The 19918-nt window shown below is 44.5% G+C and overlaps 1 long non-coding RNA gene across 2 annotated transcripts in view; it reads left to right on the top strand.

Moving 5' to 3' along the window:
• Positions 1–13108, top strand: part of LOC115944165 (uncharacterized) — an 89552-nt gene extending 76444 nt beyond the window's left edge. Inside the window, exons 6-8 of one of the 2 annotated variants that reach the window (XR_014140066.1) lie at positions 1034–4883; positions 5242–5537; positions 6689–13108. This is a non-coding gene — a long non-coding RNA (uncharacterized LOC115944165). Of the gene's footprint in view, positions 1–1033; positions 4884–5241; positions 5538–6688 lie in introns of those variants that run through there. The other variant, XR_014140065.1, reaches the window with a different exon arrangement.
• Positions 13109–19918: the final 6810 nt, after the last annotated feature.

Here is a 19918-nt window from a genome sequence, read left to right as displayed (position 1 = left end):
TGGGACTCGATCCCAGGACCCTGGGATCATGACCTGAGCCGAAGGCAGACGCTTAACGACTGAGCCACCCAGGCGCCCTGCATTTGGTTTTATAAAAATCAAGCTGGTAGAACAAAAGTGGATAAAATACTTTTATGTGTGCATTGAGCTTGACACTTTATGAAGCCCTCTAGATATATTGTAGATCCTCACAGTACCGTTACGGGGTAGGTGTGGTTGTACCACTTTATGAACAAGGATACTCAGACCTGACAAGATTGTACATCTTACCCAGTGTTGCTCAGTAGCATGTGGCAGGGCTGGCCATGGAACCGGGGCTCTGGACCGTCGCTCTCTAGCTAGATGCGAGGTCTGCGTGACTGGAGCTCCTGTGTGTCCTGTGTGTCTGGCTCCTTCACATGTTCGCTCATGTTCAGAATGCAGGATGTGGGGTAATTGCCTTTAAGTACAATAAGGAGAAACAAACGGGCGAACTCACGAGGTCTTTTGTTTGGGATGGTACCTGTTTATCTAACTGACTCTCCCTGAATCACTAATAATGTCTTTGTAGCCAGGAGATGGGCCACCCTGTATTTGAGACATAGGCATCTTTCTTTGGGGTTCATAAAGTCATGTTTCAACGTTCTTGGTGCCTCGTGTTGGACAAACTCAAGAAGAGAGGGGTGACTACCAGGGAAGGGGCCACTAATGCCATCCTGAGGACACCCAAGGGGCTCTGAGCTTTCTGAAGGCAGGGTGGTCTGTAAGATTCTGTGGCACATGAAGGATTCCCTGTGGGTGACCCTCCATAGAAAAGGCGTTCGTCCCCCTGTAGTGAGCAACACGGTATAGAAGAGGGTGAGCAGGTTTTGGCAGATCAGATGGACTTCACCCAGGCAGACCAGGGCTGGAATTTTGGCTGCCATCTGATTCAGGGCAAGTCACTCAGCCTCTCTGGGCCCAGTCTCCATGTGCCTAACTGTGGTGCCTCCCGAAGGCCTGTCCTATGTGTAACACTGGTTCTCACTTTATTTCCTATGTTTTGAATGTCCAGCCTTCTTTGGGCTGATGTTGTCAGTGCTCTACCTACACCCGCTTGGATTCCCTTACCATTTTGGAGCCCATCTTTGGCCACACTTGCATTTCTTTGTCGGAGGCGGACTTCAAGACTGCTGGAATCTGCTTTGCCTGCACATTGGAGACCTGAATGCGCCTAGGAGATTGTCCACCCCCATCCCCTTTCTTAGTAACTGATGGGTACAAAGGTAAAAATGCTCCAGCCCCCTCGCCCCTGTCCAGGACGACTCTGGGGGTGTAGCTTTCAGTGGAGTTCGCTTGTGGACTGAGCCAAAGTATAACAGTGACTTGTCTGATAAGATACCTTGCCGGGCCTCCTTTCCTTTCTGATCCCACTTCCTTACTTGTTTGACTGGGAGCACTCCCTAATAAATCACTCACACATGAATCCTCGTCCCCAGGTGGCTTCTGGGGAACCCAATTCAAGATGCAGCCATGGAGCTGCTGCTCTCTTGGGCCTAAGACAGACCCAGGCAGGCTCACGGAGACTCCCAGAGCTCTTCTCTGACACCCACGTAAAAGGAAACTGCTAAAAATGTAAGCTTTCAATAAAGCACGAAGCAAACATTTTTTAAAAGCTCTTGAAGAAAACGATTTGCCTTTGTAATGTTTTGAAGGATTTTTCTTTTCTTTTTTTTTTTTTTTTAAAGATTTTATTTATTTGATAGAGAGAGACACAGCAAGAGAGGGGAACACAAGCAGGGGGAGTGGGAGAGGGAGAAGCAGGCTCCCGGCCGAGCAGGGAGCCCGATGCGGGGCTCGATCCCAGGACCCTGGAATCATGACCTGAGCCGAAGGCAGACGCTTAACGACTGAGCCACCCAGGCGCCCCGAAGGATTTTTCATATACATAGTTTCGTTTGAGTCTCATTGCTCAGCTAATATAGAAAGAACTCAGTGATCTCCTTTCTCACATGAGGAAATTGAGGCCCAGATTGACAATGTGATTTGCCTAAAGTTACCCAGGCACACATGGCAGAACCAGGTCCAGGAAACCAAGTTTTCTAAGACCTGGTTCCCTACTGTGTGTGGCATAGAGTTTTGTTTTGATAGCGTGATTGATGACAATGAAGAGCTTTCCGCGTATTTCTATTAGTGTTTGTTAACATATTTATTCATCCTTTTATAATGTTCTCAGGGTTGGCCCACTCCATTATTCTTAGTAAGAAAAATCCTTTTACATAATTTTTTTCATTATAAAAATTATCCATTCTCATCACATAAAATTTGGGATATACAGGGAAAAAAAGAGCAATATGAAAACAATTCTCATCATCCTCACAGTTTCTTCTAGTTTTCTAGTATTTTCTTCTAGTCCTTCCTGCTTTCTATGCATAGTTATTTCTTTGTGGGTTAAACACTTAGGATAATTATTCCTAATCAACCCTTATGATTACCAATGCATAATCATCTTTATTGATATGTAAGTGCCACTTTCTCTTTTTTTCTAATCCCTGTGCTTTCCTTTTACAAGTTGAGCTTGGTCCATCTTGTGCTGGAGAGTCAGGCAGTGCCCAAAGAAGTGCTGGGAGTATGTCAAAAAGACACGGAAATCAGCCTGAAGAGGCTCCCATTAGCCAAATCTGGGATAATTCGAACATCAAAATAATCAAGAAAATAAACCATTAAAAAATCGAAATCTCGAGGGGCGCCTGGGTGGCTCAGATGGTTAGGCGTCTGCCTTTGGGTCAGGTCATGATCCCAGGGTCCTGGGATCGAGTCCTGCATCGGGCTCCCTGCTAGGCGGGGAGCCTGCTTCTCCCTCTGCCTCTGCCTCTCTCTCTCTCTCTGACTCTCATGAATAAATAAATAAAACACTTAAAAAATAAAAAAATAAAATAAAAAAATAATAAAAAATCGGAATCTCTAAATCGGTAGTGATAATAAATAGATCAGTAATAAGTGGATGAATACCAAGGGAAGAGGCTCTTGCTTCCAGTAAAATGCCAGCTGGCCAATGAGAAGAGAGTTTTAGGGCTGGAAGATCATTTTGCAGCCATCATGGTAAAGCTTGGCTTGAATAACAATCATCATTCTGAAAGGAACTCTTCAAGGCGAAATAAAAGGCTGCTAGTTCGTGACGTGAGGACATGTGAAAATATAGACCACACTTCAGGGTGAGTGTGCAGCTCCCAGGACTCTCTGTAGTCATCATTAGACTAATTTGTTCTAAGTGACAACTGATGGATGCCTTTCAATTCTGCACACTGTGTGTGTGCTTGTTGTTTGTTTGTTCGCTGCGGTGTCTCCAGATGCGAGAGGAGGGAACTAGAGTGTTGGGTGTTTTCAGTTGTCCTAGAGCAAGGCTGCCAAATCTCCTTTCTGCCGTCCCTGCTCATTGAGACGCCAGTCTTCCCAGTCACAATGTCAAACATATTGCCCTGTTGTTTCATCTGTGATAGTAGGTAAAAAGAAAGAAGACAACTCACCTTGGATCATGGCAAACATTTATTAGAAGCCTCCAAGCTGTTTTCTAGTCCCATACAATTTGGAGAGAATGAAGTCCAAATCAGGGAGACAAATATTTGAGAGTTACATGTGGGCTTAGGGAATGTTTACCCAATCCAGGTAAGAATCATTTGTCACTAAAAGGCTCCCCACACCCTATCCCCATCACCATGTCACCCTGCAGAAGGTCAAGTGGCCTATGCATGAGGCTCATTCTCTGCATTCCTCATCAAGGGGCACAGAGGGGTGGGTGAAGTCACTGCTGTCACAAGCCAGTGGTCAGAAGGGGATTAGGAGCAGAGGCCCACAGTTGCAGGGGTAATTCAAATACCCCATACCCTTTCTCCAAAGGCCAAGAAGCAGAGGACTGGGGCTTGCATCCATTTGGGGCAGAACTTTAGAAAAAGAAACAGGTAGACTGAGGTCTAGACATCATTAAGACGAGTGGCCTCAAGTGACATTTACATAGCATATTATGGTTTATCACATATGTCTCCTCAGCCTGCTCAAGAGAAAAGAGGTCTCTCCTGAAGGCCAAGTTCCAGCCCCAGCTCAGCTCCTGAACTGTTGGGTAATCTTGGGCAGGTGACTTGCCTTTTGTGCGTCTCAAGTTCCTCATCTGTAAAATTAGGAATGGAGTAAGTAACGCCTAAGTTGGCACCTGATTCTTTTTTTGTAACCCACATGACAACTCTGAGATGGGTATGAAGAATAGCATTATCCCCATTTTACAGATTAAAAAAAACTGAGGCTCACCAAGTGGGAGAGTCCAGGCCAAAGTTATAGTGGACATAAGTGGCTTTGGATTCCCTAACTCCTGTGTTCTTTCTGTTACACTGAAGACCCTATTGCATAGTTGCTGTTGGAATTTTTGGGACAAAAGACATTGTGGGTGAGGGAACAGTATGGGCAGAGGCCCAGAATCCTGTCTTTGTAGTCCAGGCACATCTGTCTCCCCTTAATGTTCACTACTTTCTCGTTAGGGGTTTAAAAATTGGCTTATCAATGTTTTGTAACCTTGGTTTTCCATCAACACTGAAGGAAGATACCACGGCAGGCAGTCAGAAATAATCCTGGAATGACAAGAATGCACCCATCTGTCTTAGACATGTCAGCAAAAGATGCACCGGCTGATTCCAAGCAGAGGAAGGCTGAGCTGAGAAGCACCCCCAGTAGGCTATGTGAGCCACAGTGACAGTAGTCCACAAGGTGGGGACTCCCTAGGCAGCCACGTACCAGTCTCTCCTGGGAGCTTCACCCACGTCAACTCATTGAATCCTCACGGCGGTCCCAGCGGTGGGATACATCATCATCCCCATTTCACAGCGGAGAAAATCAAGGCCCTCTGAGGTTGGGGAGCTTGCCCAGAAAGTCTCCAGGTATGTGTTGGAACTGGGAAGGAATCTGAACCAGGTCTTCTGTCTGCAAGGATAACGTCTGTTTTCATAACCTCATAGCGCACGCTGCCTTCCAATTACTTGGGGATAATTGCAAGATTTGTAGACACACACACACACAAACACACACATGCACACACACGCATGATTAAATGACCACTTAGAGCCAATAATAGTGGATGCCTCTGTGGAGGAAGACTGGTGGCTTGTGGGCGTGGAAAGAAGGGAGATTTCCTTCTCACCATAAATCTTTTACCTTTTTAAAATTTTGAAACATATGCATGTATTATCAATTAAAATGAATTTATATATTTTAAGATTTTATTTATTTATTTGTCAGAAAGAGAGAGCACAAACAGGGGAAGCAGCAGGCAGAGGGAGAAGCAGGCTCCCCGCTGAGCAGGGAGCCCGATGCGGGACTCGATCCCAGGACCCTGAGATCATGACCTGAGCCGAAGGCAGACGCTTAACCGACTGGGCCACCCAGACACCCCTCAGCATGAATTTACATTTAACAAAAGGTTACCTAGTATATTGGTTTCCTGTGGCCTGCTGTAACCGATTCCCACAGCCTTGGCTTCAAACAACAGAAGTGTCTTTCCTCACAGTTCTGGAGGTCAAAAGTCTGAAATCAAGGTGGGTCAGGGCCACACTCCTGTCCAAGGCTCTTGGGGAGAATCCATTCCTTGCCTCTTCTAGCTTCTGGTGGCTTCGGGCATTCCTTTATTTGTGACACATCACTCCAATCTCTGTGGTCACATTGCTTCTTTCTTCTCTGCATGTGTGTCTTATAAGGTTATGTGTGACTACCCAGTAATCCAGGGTAAGTTCTTCTCAAGATCCTTAACTTTTTCACATCTTTTGCCATGTAAAGTCATATTCAGTACGGTAATACTCATAGATAGCAGGGATTAGAATGTGGACATATCTTTTGGGGGCCACCATTCAACCCATTACAGCTAGGAATTAGCAGGTGAATCTCCACCCCTTCCTGTCTGATGTTGTTTCCCCCCCCACCGCCACCCAGTGTATCCCTCTGGATAAGACATTGGAGTCTAAACGTGGCAGTTGTACCTCTGAAGCTCATCGAGAATGTTTCTGTGGCCTTCTTGGAGAGTTATGTGCACAAGCTTAGGAGTCAGCCTGGGTGGGTTCTAATCTCAGCTCCCCCATTTCTCACCCGGGGGACCTTTAGGAAAACCAATATGCCCATTTTGCCAGATTAGTGTTACTAAAGTACAATTCTAATACATATAATGACCTTACAGCTCTTCCTTTAGGCCCTCAATGGCTCCCCAGTACCCACCAAATAAACTACATACCCCTTGCCCTAGTGTTCAAGGCCTCCTAATGATTCCCCTGCTCAGGATACTGTGGACTCGCCTTGCTCTTTCCTTGCTCTTTCCTCCTCCTTGCTCATGCTCCTCCCCTGCCTAGAATTCCTTTTCTCCTCACATCTGTGTGTTGAAGTTCCTCTCATCCTTCAAGACCTGATCAAATGCTAGCTTCTCCACAACGTCTTTCTCCTCACCTGGGCAGCATCTCTCCTTCCATTCCTCCCTTGGCCCGCTGCGTCTCCTGCACCAGAGACACCCGGGCTTGGCTTTGGATGGCCTCAGGGCCCCTGCTTGCAGGCAGGAAGTGTGTGTCTTAGGTGCTGTGGGAGCTGGTGACAACACCTGCCAGAGGGACGGTGTTCAATGCTGTTTGTTGAGTTTATATAAAAACGACGGAAACCATACTAGAAGGCCCCTCCGTGGTTGTGTGTTCAAAATCCTGTCTTACAGATGAGGAAACTGCGACCCAGTCTCAGTTGGGAAATCACATGTCTTCAGCCGACTCTTTCAAGACAACTTGAGTGGTCAGAATAAAAGATAGAAAGTTTCCGTTCGGCGCCCTATTAGCTGCTGGCTTGGGAAAATGTATTTCTTTGTAATGCTGTCAAATGGCAAAGGGCATGCCTTTCATGGCGAAGTCTACCTGCTTCAAAGAGATGAATGTGAACAGTTTGGTCCGTTTCTCACCATTCTCTGGCGGTCACCAGCACATCCCAACCCTAGTGTCTCACATGGCCTGGTTAGAATGCTCTTTTCACTTTACTCTATTGTTTTTCTAACCTGCCCTTACTCAGAGTGAAGCCTGAATTGCCCTCCAGATTCAGCATTTTAGAGCTATTTTTGAGAGTCCAACTTTCCCAGGGAAAACACAGGAGACAAATGAAAGCTGCCCTGCGCAGCAAATCCTTCTGGTTGTGTGAAACCCCGGAAGGTAAAGCAGTCTTCATCATCGTGTCTTTGTCGTCTGGCAGTGTGTAAAAAGGGTGAAGCAGAAAGGCAGACCAGAACACCTGTGGCCTTTATGAAAACCAAAGCCACCTCCCGCCCTGTACGTTTTTTATTCTCAACGTGCAGCATCTGTCAGCCTCAGATGAAAACCCAGCAACGGGGGACCCCAAACCCGGGCTCAGACAAGCTGACTGAGGAATTAGGAGGATTTTGCAATAAGGCCATTAATTCTGTCGGATTGAAATATCTTCTAATTCCACGCAGCCAAGGACAGCTGTACTTTTGTCTCACGTTTTCCCTGGCGTTTTATGCCTGCTTGGAAGCAGGGGTGCACATCTTCACGGAAAGGTGGAAGGGCCAGAGATGTGGACTCCAGAGAGATGGGGCTCTGGAGCTTTCACTTACCAGCCAGAAGGGGGTTTGGCCATATCACTTAAGTCTCCAAGTCTCAACTACCTTGGATTATGTATTTTACCAGGAGTTCACACTATAAGGTTATGTGCAAATTGTTCATTTACCACCAGGTTGAGAGAAAAGGAAAAGCAAAACTATATGGTTGAAGGAAGGCCATTTATCTCAATTTTCTCTGTTACATGAAGGGAGAATTCACCGGTACCTCCTGACCTTGGCCCTTTGACTTACGTCGGACCTAGGGAAGGTGTGGTCTCAGCACGTGGAGTGGGAGGAGCTTGCAAGGGGACCCAAGTGGACTTAGCTATGGAGAGGGGACACTGCTGGGACCAAGATGCTACTTCAGTGAGCTCGGGGTCATCATCTAAGACAGCCCTGCATTCCTCTGCATTCGGTGAGGAACATCCTAATTACTCCTTCTGGGTCCCAAATAATTGAAACCACCAACAGCTCTTGGAAGGCAGTCTCATCTTAAATTGTTCTCTTTGTTTATGCATTCTTCAAGTATAAAAACAAATGCTAATATTCTTGCTATAATGTTAAATCAACAAAGAGACAACAAAGTGGGATCTCAATGATGTAAAAACTATATATGCATAGAAGAAAAGACTTGATGAAAATGTTAATAGTGGTTGTATTTGAAAGAATAGACAATGGAATTTTTTCAGCTTTTGTATATATTTTTTAAAAACTTAAAAGGGTTCATAAATTACTCTCATTATAAAAAAGGATTCTATTCAGAAATATTTTAATGCCCCAAGGGAAAGTTTATTTTTATATTTTAATGAAAATTACATATATAACTTCAATAAAAATTAATGATGGCATGCTATAATACCAAAAATTTAAGAAGATGTTTTATGAATATTAATAGAGATAACTAGTCTGAGTCACTCAGTAAGTGCAATACAGCTGAAACTATTTTACAATAAATTTCTTACACACAAAAAAAGACTGTGTGATCAAAAAACTATTCAGTTTCTGAAACTAGTACACTCAATAACAAGGAATATTTGATGCATTTAAGAGCACAGTGGGGCACCTGGGTGGCTCAGTCTGTTAAGCTGATGACTCTTGATTTCGGCTCAGGTCATGATCTCAGGGTCATGAGATCAAGCCTTGCACGGGCTCCGAGCTGGTCATGGAGGCTGCTTGAGATTCTCTCCCTCTCCCTCTGTCCCTCGTCCTCCTGTGTGCACACTCTCTCTCTAAAAAAGACAAAACAAAACAAAAAAAACCCAAAAAAACAAAACCCAGCACAAAAATTTAGACAGCCTCTTTTTTTTTTTTTTTTTTTTACTTTGTTGTAATAGAAGGAACCTGCATCTGTGCAGGGGCCAAAACATTGTCAGCCCTGTTCAAGGTTGTAAATTGGAATTAATGGAGGAATATATTAATGTTTTAAAATACTGTGATTGTTATGAGTACATGCATGTCACAGAAATGTATGTTCTATAGCAACACTATGCAAAGTTAAGCTCCGTGGAACCATTGTTGGCAAGAGGTCTTGGATGTTACCTGAGTAAAGGGTCCAGGGGCTGGAGATGCTGCCTATACCTAGGTTAATGTGTTCCATGGGCCTCATCCTTGCACGACTTCTTGGAGCCTCAAGTATACTAATTTTCACTGTGACTCTCATGAGCGGTGGGCAATAAGTGGCATTCGCTCGAAGCATTTGCCCAGGAATGTTTTTTTTTATCCCCCACAAAGGACACTTCACATTGGGATGCACAGTGTCATAGGCAACCAAGGACTTCATCTTCTTCCCAGTTAATCTTGAGACAAAGCTGAGTTTGTCAACCTCTCTTGCCACAAGACGGGTGTTTTATGAATTTGAAGCACATGTGCAGATCACCCTAAACCACTTAAGGAATCATGTCTTGTGTCACAGAAGCTCAGTTCCCACTATCATGCAGAGTCTCATTTGGAGTCATTCCCTCACGGAAGCTTGGTTCTGATGAGACAGCAGAAGACCAGAAGGGATTTGTGAGCTTCATCCCAGGTTCCGTGCTTTGACCTCCTTTATAAAGTGGCTTAGGAATGACATGCAACTCTGCAACTCACCCCCTTCCACCCCCTCGACACACAGCTGCACGCCCTTGGCTGGCATGCGAAGCGTGCTTAGAAAGGGGAAGAAAAACCCAAACCACAAAACCCCACATTCCTTTTGAGGGCTGTATGTGTACACACCCTAGACCTTTGACCCTCTTTCCTTGCTGAACAGGGGTTTTCGAGGCTTGGAATCAGGAGTCCTGGACGGTTAAGATGCAGCTCTACCATGTCCTAGTCTAATGGTTTCGGCATTTATCCTCTTGGGGGCTGTTTGTTCATCTGTCAAATGGAGCCAATGAGCCCTGGGTCCTGTCTAACCTTCCAGGATTGTGGTAAGGATAAAACAATAAAAATGCTACGAAAAGTTGGAAATGTGAGGCTTGGTTACACCATTATAAACGGAAACAGTCCACTTTCTGTTTCTGAGGTGTGGGGAGAGAGAAAAATGGGAAAGGCTGGAAGACCTAATGAGTGTTCCCCAGACTCCTAGACTCCTCCCAGCCTCCCCAGCCCCCTTTCCCACTTACCTCATCAGTCTGTCTGCTCACCAAATACAGGGCTTCCATGTGCTCTAAATTTAGACAGCAAAAGTGGGAAAAGACAAGAGGCATGAGGTAAAGTGCATATAGAATACCATCCATAGCCTCTTTATTCCAATTCTGATAAAATGTTTACACCAAATGAACACTTCCTTTAAAAATAATATGTAAGAACATAAAGGCTGGAAGTATCTGAAACAGCTGTAAAAACTTCTGAAGAAACAAGTAGATTCCAGTAACAACACAGCACAACACACCTCTGAAGCTGAGGCCAGAATCTGGGGAAACTTGCCATTAATTATAAGGTAGATGGAACTAGATAAAGTCTACCAAAGTGGCAGAAAGAGTAAGATGACCTGGCATTGTGTCATGTAGATTCCAAGTGGTTGTTTAGATTTTTAAAATACAAAACAACAACAAGAAGAAAGAAGTACTAATAGGAAAAAAATACATATATAGACTATTTCTATCATCTTGGTGGTGAAAGCCTTTCTAGAAATGAATCAAAGACCTATACCATAAAGAAAAACATTGCTTTATTTGACTATGGATAAAAAATTTTTATTCATGAAAAAGCTATAAACACCTCATGAGTTGCTGGTGGGATTTTAAAAATATGCAACCACTTTGGAAAACAGTCTGGCAGTTCCTCAAATGTTAAATATAGTTACCACATGACCCAGAAATTTTACTCCTAGGTATACACCCAAGAGAAATGAAAATACACATCTACACAAAAACTTATACATGAATGTTCATAGCAGCATTATTCATAATGGCCCCAAAGTAGGAACAACCCACATGTCTATCAAGTGATAAATGCATAAACAAAATCTGGTGTACCCATACAATGGGCTATTATTCAGCCACAAAAAGCGATCAAGTACTGATACATGCTACAACATAGATTAAGCCTGAGAACGTTATGCCGAGTGAAAGAAGCTAGTCACAAAGGATCACATGTTGTATGTGTATTTTGTGTATGTTCATGTATTTATATGAAATGTCCAGAATAGGCAAGTCCCATTATTCTATCCAGAATAGAAACAGAAATGGATTAGAGGTACCAGGAGGTACATGGTCTGGAGGATAATTCTGGGCAATGACTACCAACAAGTTCAAGGTTTCTTTCTGGGTGCTGAAAATATTCTGGAATTAGAGGATGGTGATGGTTTCATAACTGTGAATGTATTAAAAACCATTAAAGTGTATACTTTAAAAGGGTGAATTTTACAGCATGTGATTATTTCTCAGTAAAGCTATTATTTAAAAAATATAAACAGCTACAATAAAAAACATAAAATGGCAAAGCTAATGACAATTGTAACATTTCACTAGATGGTTAATACCTCTAATATACAAGGAATTCTTACATAAAAATTTGAAAATAAATATCTCATTTTAAACATTGGCAAAGGCCAAGATACCCATTTCATAGGAGAGGAAGTACCAAAGGCCAATAAGCACTTTTGTTCATGCTTATTTTGAAAATTTGAAGTTCCTGTGGTTATTAGACCTGCTGCTAGAGGTTATCAGTTAGTGTGTTAATAATGAAGCACACAGGGCGCCTGGGTGGCTCAGTTGGTTAAGCGACTGCCTTCGACTCAGGTCATGGTCCCGGAGTCCTGGGATCGAGTCCCGCATCGGGCTCCCTGCTTGGCGGGGAGCCTGCTTCTCCCCCTGACCCTCTCCCCTCCCATGCTATTTCTCTCTCTCTCTCTCTCAAATAAAATAAAAATTAAAAAAAATCTAAAAAAAAAAAATAATGAAGCACACATTTACTATGTCATATTCTAAGAAGAGGTCCTCAAGCTTTATCAGAGCACCAGTGTGTGTATGGCACAAAAAAGGTTAAGAATCCCTGAATTACAGGAAACAGGTAAAATAAAGTATGGCATATCCGTATAAGGAAATGCTATGTAGCCATTATAATTGATATTGTAGGTGAGAATGTAGAGCAATTGGAACTCTCATACACTGCAGGCAAGAATGTAAATTGGAGCAACCATTTTGGAGACTATTTGGTATTTTCTACTAATGCTGAACATTTGCATACCCTATAACCTGGCATTTACACTCCTAAGCATATATGCAACAGAAATATATACATATGTTCACCAAAAGACATCTAAAGAATTTATAGCAGCTATAATAGCCAAAACCTGGAAACAACCCATGTGTCTATCAACAATAGAATGGAAAAATAAATTGTGATACATTTATACAAAGGAATACTCTATGGTAGTAGTAAGTGTGAATGAACTGTTTCCAAATGCAACAACATGAATGAATCTCATTCCTCTACTGTTGAGTGAAAGAATATAGACATAAGAATAAATACCATATAATTCCATCAGATAAGTTCAAAAACCAGGCAAAAACTCATTAGAAATTAGAAGGCAGTATAGTGGTTTCTTTTGGGGGAGAGGAGACAGTACCTAGGAGAGGATCCAAAAGGTTTTTGGGGGTGCTGGGTAATGATCTATTATTTTATATTGGTTCTGCATATAGAAGTACATCTCATTTGTGAAAACACTGTGAGCCTTACATTATAATTTTTGCATGTTTCTGTTTTTTGTTACACTTCAATGAAATGTCTGCTTCAAAATGACAAAAATTTTAATGACATGGGAAGATGTTCATGCTATATTATTGAAAATACAGGTTAATATAGGTGCAAACTGTATAAATGCTACGTTTCTTTTTCTTAACTATGTGCCTATATTGCCAATTCAGTGCAAAGGAAAGCAGATTACAAACTGTATCATCTCATTTTTGTGAAAATAAAGATCTGGCCCTATCAATATCAAAATGATAACCATGGTTACCTCTGGGTAATGGGATTATGGATGATTTTTCTTTTTAAAAAAACATCTGTATTTTCTCAGTCTTCTAGTGTGAACATATATTTCTTTTGAGAATGAGAAAAGTCCTAACTATCTCTTGCAATTCCGTTTTAATCAATGTTACTGAAGTGTAATTTTTGTACAGTACAGTGCACTGATTTTAAGTGTACAGTTCAATGAATTTTACAGAGGCATGTGCACCCGTGTCCTTACCACTTAAGACTGGAACATTTCCACCCCCAGAAAGTCCCTTCATGTTTCTCCATAGTCAACCTTTACCTCTCCTAAGGATGTAGCCATGGATCTGATTTCTATCACCAGAGACAGTTTTGTCTGCTCTAGAAATTTCTAGAAATGGGATTATACTGTAGGTACTCTTCTGTGTGGCTTCTTGGGCCCGACTTAATGCTTTTGAGATTGATTTGTATTTTGCGTGTATCAGTAATTCGTTAAATATATATATATATATTTAATTTTTTTTAGCAAAGAGTAATCCCCTCAGTGCTTGCTGCGTCCTGATGTGCGGAGTGAGACACAATCCACGGGGAAAATAGCCCTCCACAGCCTCTCCAAGCTTGTCTGCTGCAGGCCGGAGTGATCTTAGAGCCTTCCTATCCTGGGAGGAGAGACACCAGCCCGCCCCCGCCCCCCCCCGCCCCCCAGTCCTGGTCTGCAGCCCATCCCCCCGCGGCAGCGCCAAACTCAGGTGAGAGCCCCTCTGCTCCTTGCCATTGTTCCGCAAGTGACAGCCTCCGGGGCAAATGGAAAGCCGTCAACCTGAGGGCTGTCAACTGCAGACAAGCATTCCTTTCTTTGTCAGGCTGGGTGGTCTCCGTGGCTTTGGCATCAGCCTGCACAAAAGATGATAAGCGCCGTGTGCGCGCCCGCAGAAAAACATCGCCACCACCCGACAGCTCCAACCGCGCTGCTTTGTAAGGCCAGGATTAGCCCTGCGTGGCTTCCCTTGATGGTGTGAAATCATCAAACCCAGCCCCGCGAGGACACTCAGGGGTCGTTTAGTCCAGGGTCCCCATGCTCCCCCCTCCACCTGCATGTTTCCTGAAGAGTATTTGCCCCAGAATCTTAGTCATAGACAGCTAAGAAGGGCCCTCAGAGATCACCTCTCCCGACCTTCTCCCGCTGCAAAAGTGGGTCCAGACACGGTCACACAGCACAAGGACTGGGGCAAGGACAGGTAGCCAGAGCTTTCCTCTGTGGGGAGCTCTTTCCACCACTCTAAGACTACTCTAAGCTGCTTTTGTTAATAAGTGACCCCTCAAATAGTACATTGTAAAATGTAATTTATAATTTTCCTATAAAAAAAGGAGAACGTGTGCGCAAATCCACACACTTGTGGATCCCCCGCGGCTTTCTTGCGCTTGCGGCCCCGACACCAGGCGGGTTTCATTTATGGATAGTTTGGTGCCCCCTTCTGGTTACCAGCTGCAAGAGCAGCTACCTCTTCCCAGGCGCCTTCCACATGCACCTTTATTTCTAATTTCAAACCTAAAGGGCAGGACTGTAGAGTAGGCAGTTTTATCCCATTTTATAGATAAGGAAACTGAGGCCCATAGAGATTAAATAGGCTGCCCAAAGTGGCTGAGCCTGGATTCAAACCTATTCCTGTGGAACTCCAACTTCCTTCCACTCCATGTCAATACCACTCATCAGCATCCTGACGCTGTGTAGCACTTTCCCTTAACAAAGGATTTTTTTTAAAAGATTTTATTTATCCGGGCGCCTGGGTGGCTCAGTTGGTTGGGCGACTGCCTTCGGCTCAGGTCATGATCCTGGAGTCCCGGGATCGAGTCCCGCATCCTGCTCCCTGCTCGGCAGGGAGTCTGCTTCTCCCTCTGACCCTCCTCCTTCTCATGCTCTCTGTCTCTCATTCTCTCTGTCTCAAATAAATAAATAAAATCTTAAAAAAAAAAAAAAAGATTTTATTTATCCATTTGAGAGAGAGAGAGAGAAAGTGAGAGAGATCGAGAGCATGAGCAGGGGAGGGGCAGAGGGAGAGGGAGAAGCAGGCTTCCCGCTGAGCTGCGAGCCTGACGTGGGGGCTCCATCCCAGGACCCTGAGATCATGATCTGAGCCAAAGGCAGCCACTTACCTGACTTAGCCATCCAGGCACCCCAACAAACGATTTATAAATACTTCAAAATATGCCATGAAGTGGGAGCTAACGCCCCTGTTGAGCACATGGGGAGGCCTAGGCTGGGACAGCAGTGACTTGCCCAGGGCCACAGGTCTAATAAATGCCACGTGCCTGCTCACCGCGCCAGGCTGCTGCCTAGAAGGAATGCTACACACAAGGTCCAGGAGGGAACTTATTTCCTGGGCAGCCTTCTTCCGTGAGAGGAAAAGGGAGGCTGAGGTGTTCCCATGCAGGCCCTGTGGGAAAAGGAGACGCCAAAGGACTCAGAGATAAAATATGTTTTCTACTCATGGGGAACTCACATCATGATCTCCTGGATTTAACTGATGCTGTGCAACTGAGTCCATGGTGTGTGTGTGTGTGTGTGTGTGTGTGTGTGTGTGTGGTATGTGTGTAGATGAGTGAACGCATGAATGCATGACTGGAGTGGCCTAGAGACCAGAGGCCTAGAGGCCGTGCAGTTCAGGAGTGCTTGGGCCATTGTGCTATAAAACAATCGATTCCATTTAATTGGAAGAGTGTATTTCTAGCAGTCAGAGCGATCCACGGGGAGAGCCGGCTGCGTTGGTGGGGGTGAGCGCCAACCTCAGGTACACAGGCAGAGGGGAGCAGACCGCAGCGGACATGCTGCTGTAGAGGGATTTTAAGCTTGCATGATATTTTCTGAACATCAACATTTAGAAGTGGGAAGATTTCACATGAAACCCCAGAATCTTAGCTCTTCTTTAACAAAGTGGAAGGCGTGGCCTCATCGGGCCTGCTGCAGTGCTGTGGGCCGTCCCCTCAGCTCCCGACTGGCACCCCAGCAGCGAGGCCGATTGGCGATGCCATTTCTCACTGCATGTGTGCCGTCGTTTTCTTATTGTAAAAACAAAAACAAACATTTTTCTTATCAGGTTTTCATCAGGAAAGGAAAAACAAGAGACCAAGTCATTTGTTTTAGGCATCATAGGGCCCGACATATTTATCTGTGGAGGTGAGGACATGTTTACACATTTACAAGGCAGGGGCTTAACTTGCTTCATTTGTTTTCATTACCAGCCTGGACCTAGGACAGCTTGAATGGGCTACACTAGAGTCTTTGGTACCTACTTGTGTGTGGACCTCAGGTCAGATTCTCACCCTGTGGCCACTTCTGTCTTTCAACTCCTGAGAGAGGCAGGACCACTGGAGCAGGCCGTGAGGGTAGTCCTGGCTCTGGGGGTCTGAGGTAGGAAGAAATCCTGCCCAGCGCGACTGCTGTGACTCGCCAGTTACGTGAGAAAATACGGGCCCAGCAGACCACATCTATGCCCTCTGCCCAGGGAAGCCCTTTGGGATATGGCGTCTAGATCACAAATCTTCTGAATTGGCCTCCCTCCCAGCACTTTTCTTCCTATGAGAGGGTTTCTTAGCCCTCCCCATCTTGGCCACGTGGATGGCTCTCTGGTTCCATAGGTGTTGTTCAGAAAGTGGGCACACGTTCCAGGTTGGCACACACTGTGAAAACAGCAGGACAAACATCTCCCGCAATTCAGATGCCCTTCTTTTGTTCTTGTCACTTCTACTCACATTATATATTTTTATCAGTCATGTCACATGTTGGCTCACACAGAGTTTGTGGGACACCAAGACCTTCAGACTGTTTTTGCATGAACGCTTCTCAAGAGAGTTCTACCTAAACTGAAAATCAGAGACACTGAAGGTTGGACATGGTCCCGGAGGTCGGCCAAGGCCACCTCCCACATATGCAGAAGGAGACCACTTCCTCAAACACCCTGACAGAACGTTTGAACCGAAGCGAGGAGGTTTACCACACTTGATTTTATATTTGACCCATAGCTCCATTCTTCCAAGAATGGATCTTGATTTTGTAAAAAATCATAACTACTCAATGAGTATACTCACTAATCCCAGTTTGTAGTGGACGCAAACTGAGGCCCAGAGGATGTTAAGTAACTTGTTCAGGGTCATAAGCTAATAAGTGGCAGAGCTGAGCTCAACTAGATGCAAATTGTTGAGCAGAGGAGTGGTATGGCCTAGGCCGTACTTTAAGAAGACGAAGCCGTAAGGCCAAGTGGGAGATGGATCAGAAGGGGTCAGCCTAGAGGCTGACAGCCCAGTTACAAGCTGTTCAGGCAAGAGATGATAGGAGCTAAGCTAGGCCAGTAGCAGTGGGACCAGAAAAGGGATGGGGACCGGAAACAGCTGGTTTCCAAACATAAAAACTGTAAAAACAAGTGATAAAGAGTTCATCTATTTAACAGAATTATAACTATTAGAAGAAGTCCTTGCCAGTAAAATATAAGTGGTTTGTGGTTTGAAGCTGCAACCACATTTGTTATAAAGGTAATTGAAAAAAAAAACCCAATTGGGGGTAATAAGAAAACAGGAAACCACAAGCCTATAACCCCATTATGTGGATTGGAGCTCATCCACATAATAGACGAACCCTGGACCACATTCATCCTCCCCTGGCCCTTCGCAAGACAGATCAACAATTCTGGGACCAAGCTTCAGAGAGACAGTGCGGTCTGTTTCCAACCACTTGGTTAGCCATGTGGGACATCGCAAGGACCTGCTGGTTTCAGCTCTGCACTAACTCACCCAGAACAAGCACTAGTGGAGGAAGTAAGAGGAAGACTTGTTCTAATCTAGAGACTTACAGTTTAGTGGTGGAGAATATTCATGTTGGGGCTGGTCTGTGCCTGGTTGAGCCCAGCTCTGTCACTTATGAGCTTATGACCTTGAACAAGTTACTTAACATCTCTGGGCCTTAGTTGTCTTATCTATAAACTGAGATTAATGAGTATACTCTTTGAATAGTTATGAAAATTAGAGAGTTGATAAATCTGAAACACTTAAAGGAATATCGAGTATACAGTAAGCACCATATAAGTGTTTACTATTGTTATTGCTATTATTATTACTACAATGAATAATGGGCAAAGCTGGACAACAATGGGATGGGCTGTTTTGAGGAGAGTATTCCATCACCAGTGTAAGCAGAGCTGAGGTGGTTGTAGGATTCAGCTTTGGACCTTGAGTTTCAGTGCCAGTGAGACATCCAACTAGGCTTATTGAGCATTATTCATTCTTTTTTCTTTTCTTTTTTAAAGTAGGCTCCACACCCAGCATGGAGCTCAACATGGGGCTTGTACTCACGACCCTGAGATCAAGACCTGAGCTGAGATCAAGGGTTGGACGCTTAACTAACTGAGCCCGCCAGGTGCCCCATTATTCATTCTATTTATTTAATTCCACAAATGTATACTGAGCAGCTATTCTGTACCTGACACTGTGGTAGGCCCTGGAGATACTGGGTTGAATCAGACAGTCCCAGCTCTCAAGGACCTGATACTCTAGGACGGATGGGAGGTAGGAATCATCTCTTGTGTAGCGAGTTAAGTGCCACAATACCAGCACATATGAGCTCATAGACAGCCAGGGGAGGGAATCAGGGCAGGCTTCCTGGAAGAGGCAGGAAGAAGCAAGGTCCCCTGGACCATATTCAGGATCTGGGGAATGCAGAGTAGGGAAGATCTGCCCTTGCTGGCCCATGATTAACAGAAGATTTGGCTTCCAGTGGTGATAGTCATTTTCCCCAGGCCCTATACTAAGTGAAATCACTTGGGCCTTCCCACTCCTTACTGCTTCTGGAAAAGAAAATTCTTGTGAGTCTCTAAGATGTTTTCTAAATCTCTTTGCACACACATTTTATTGATCAAGGTTTCAGTATGATGGTTTTGCCTCAATCCCTTTATCTTTTGGTGGAGGGAGGTGGAAATTGAAGTTTCTTCAGAAGGAGGGTCAATCATAACCAAAAGAGACTGCATTTCCTGGATCACTGAATCAAGACAGCTTGAGCCAAGAGGATTGGGCTAATTTCTGTGCTGTTGCATCCCTGTCCCAGACAGTTCCCTGCCTTGGCGTGCTCCTTGCCACAGATGTTCTTCTATTGTGAATTTATGCCAACCATGTTCAAAGTGACCACATTAAGGGGTAAAGCCCTGGGGAGTCAGGAGAAAAATTAAAAAAGAAAGCCACACACATGTACTATTTACTCGATAATAAAGACAAATATGTTCACATCCTGTCACCTCAGGCATGAATAATTCCAGTAATGCTCTTAGCGAGGAGGCCCTGTCAGGAAACACTGCCAAGTTTCTCCTTCCCCTTCCTGACTTCCATTCTTGCCTGCCTGTTCTTCAGGCTCTGGTTAGTGCTTTCAATTCTTTCTGTTCTTTGTTAATTACCCCTCTTTCAGCCAGGATCACGGTTGGTCTGGGAGAAGAGAGGTACAAAGCAGGAAGAGAGGTAGTCACAGGTTTTTCCAGAGACCGTGAGTGGGGAGAGGCAAGAACACATCCACCAGTCTATTCTCCTGGCCCCTTTTCCTTTTGTGCCCGCACCAAAATGACTCATGCTGGTGTGCTCTGGGCAAGCCCCACAGACTCTGTGACTGTGTGGGATGTACAGATCGGGACATGCACTCTTCCTTTCTCTAAAGGAGGAGTCTCATTTTAGCTTGGTTGAGGTATCAGCTAACAATTCAGACCCAATTTACATGAAACTTGCTAACAAACGTCAGGACGCCGAAGAAGAGGGAGTTACTGGTCAAAGGAAATGCAACAGGTTGTCAAGAGTTACAAAATACTTGTACAGCATCTGAACTATGTATGGTCCATATCCTTCAAATTTGGAATGCTTTGCTGGGGAGAAGGTTCTAGGGGCTAATTATTCTCAAAA

This window comes from Leptonychotes weddellii, chromosome 14 (assembly GCF_054177405.1).
Source record: "Leptonychotes weddellii isolate Sample4059 chromosome 14, ASM5417740v2, whole genome shotgun sequence".
Classification (NCBI taxonomy): Eukaryota; Metazoa; Chordata; class Mammalia; order Carnivora; family Phocidae; genus Leptonychotes; species Leptonychotes weddellii.
The sequence above is the reverse complement of the archived record's forward strand: the minus strand, read 5'-3'. Positions and strand labels throughout refer to the sequence as shown.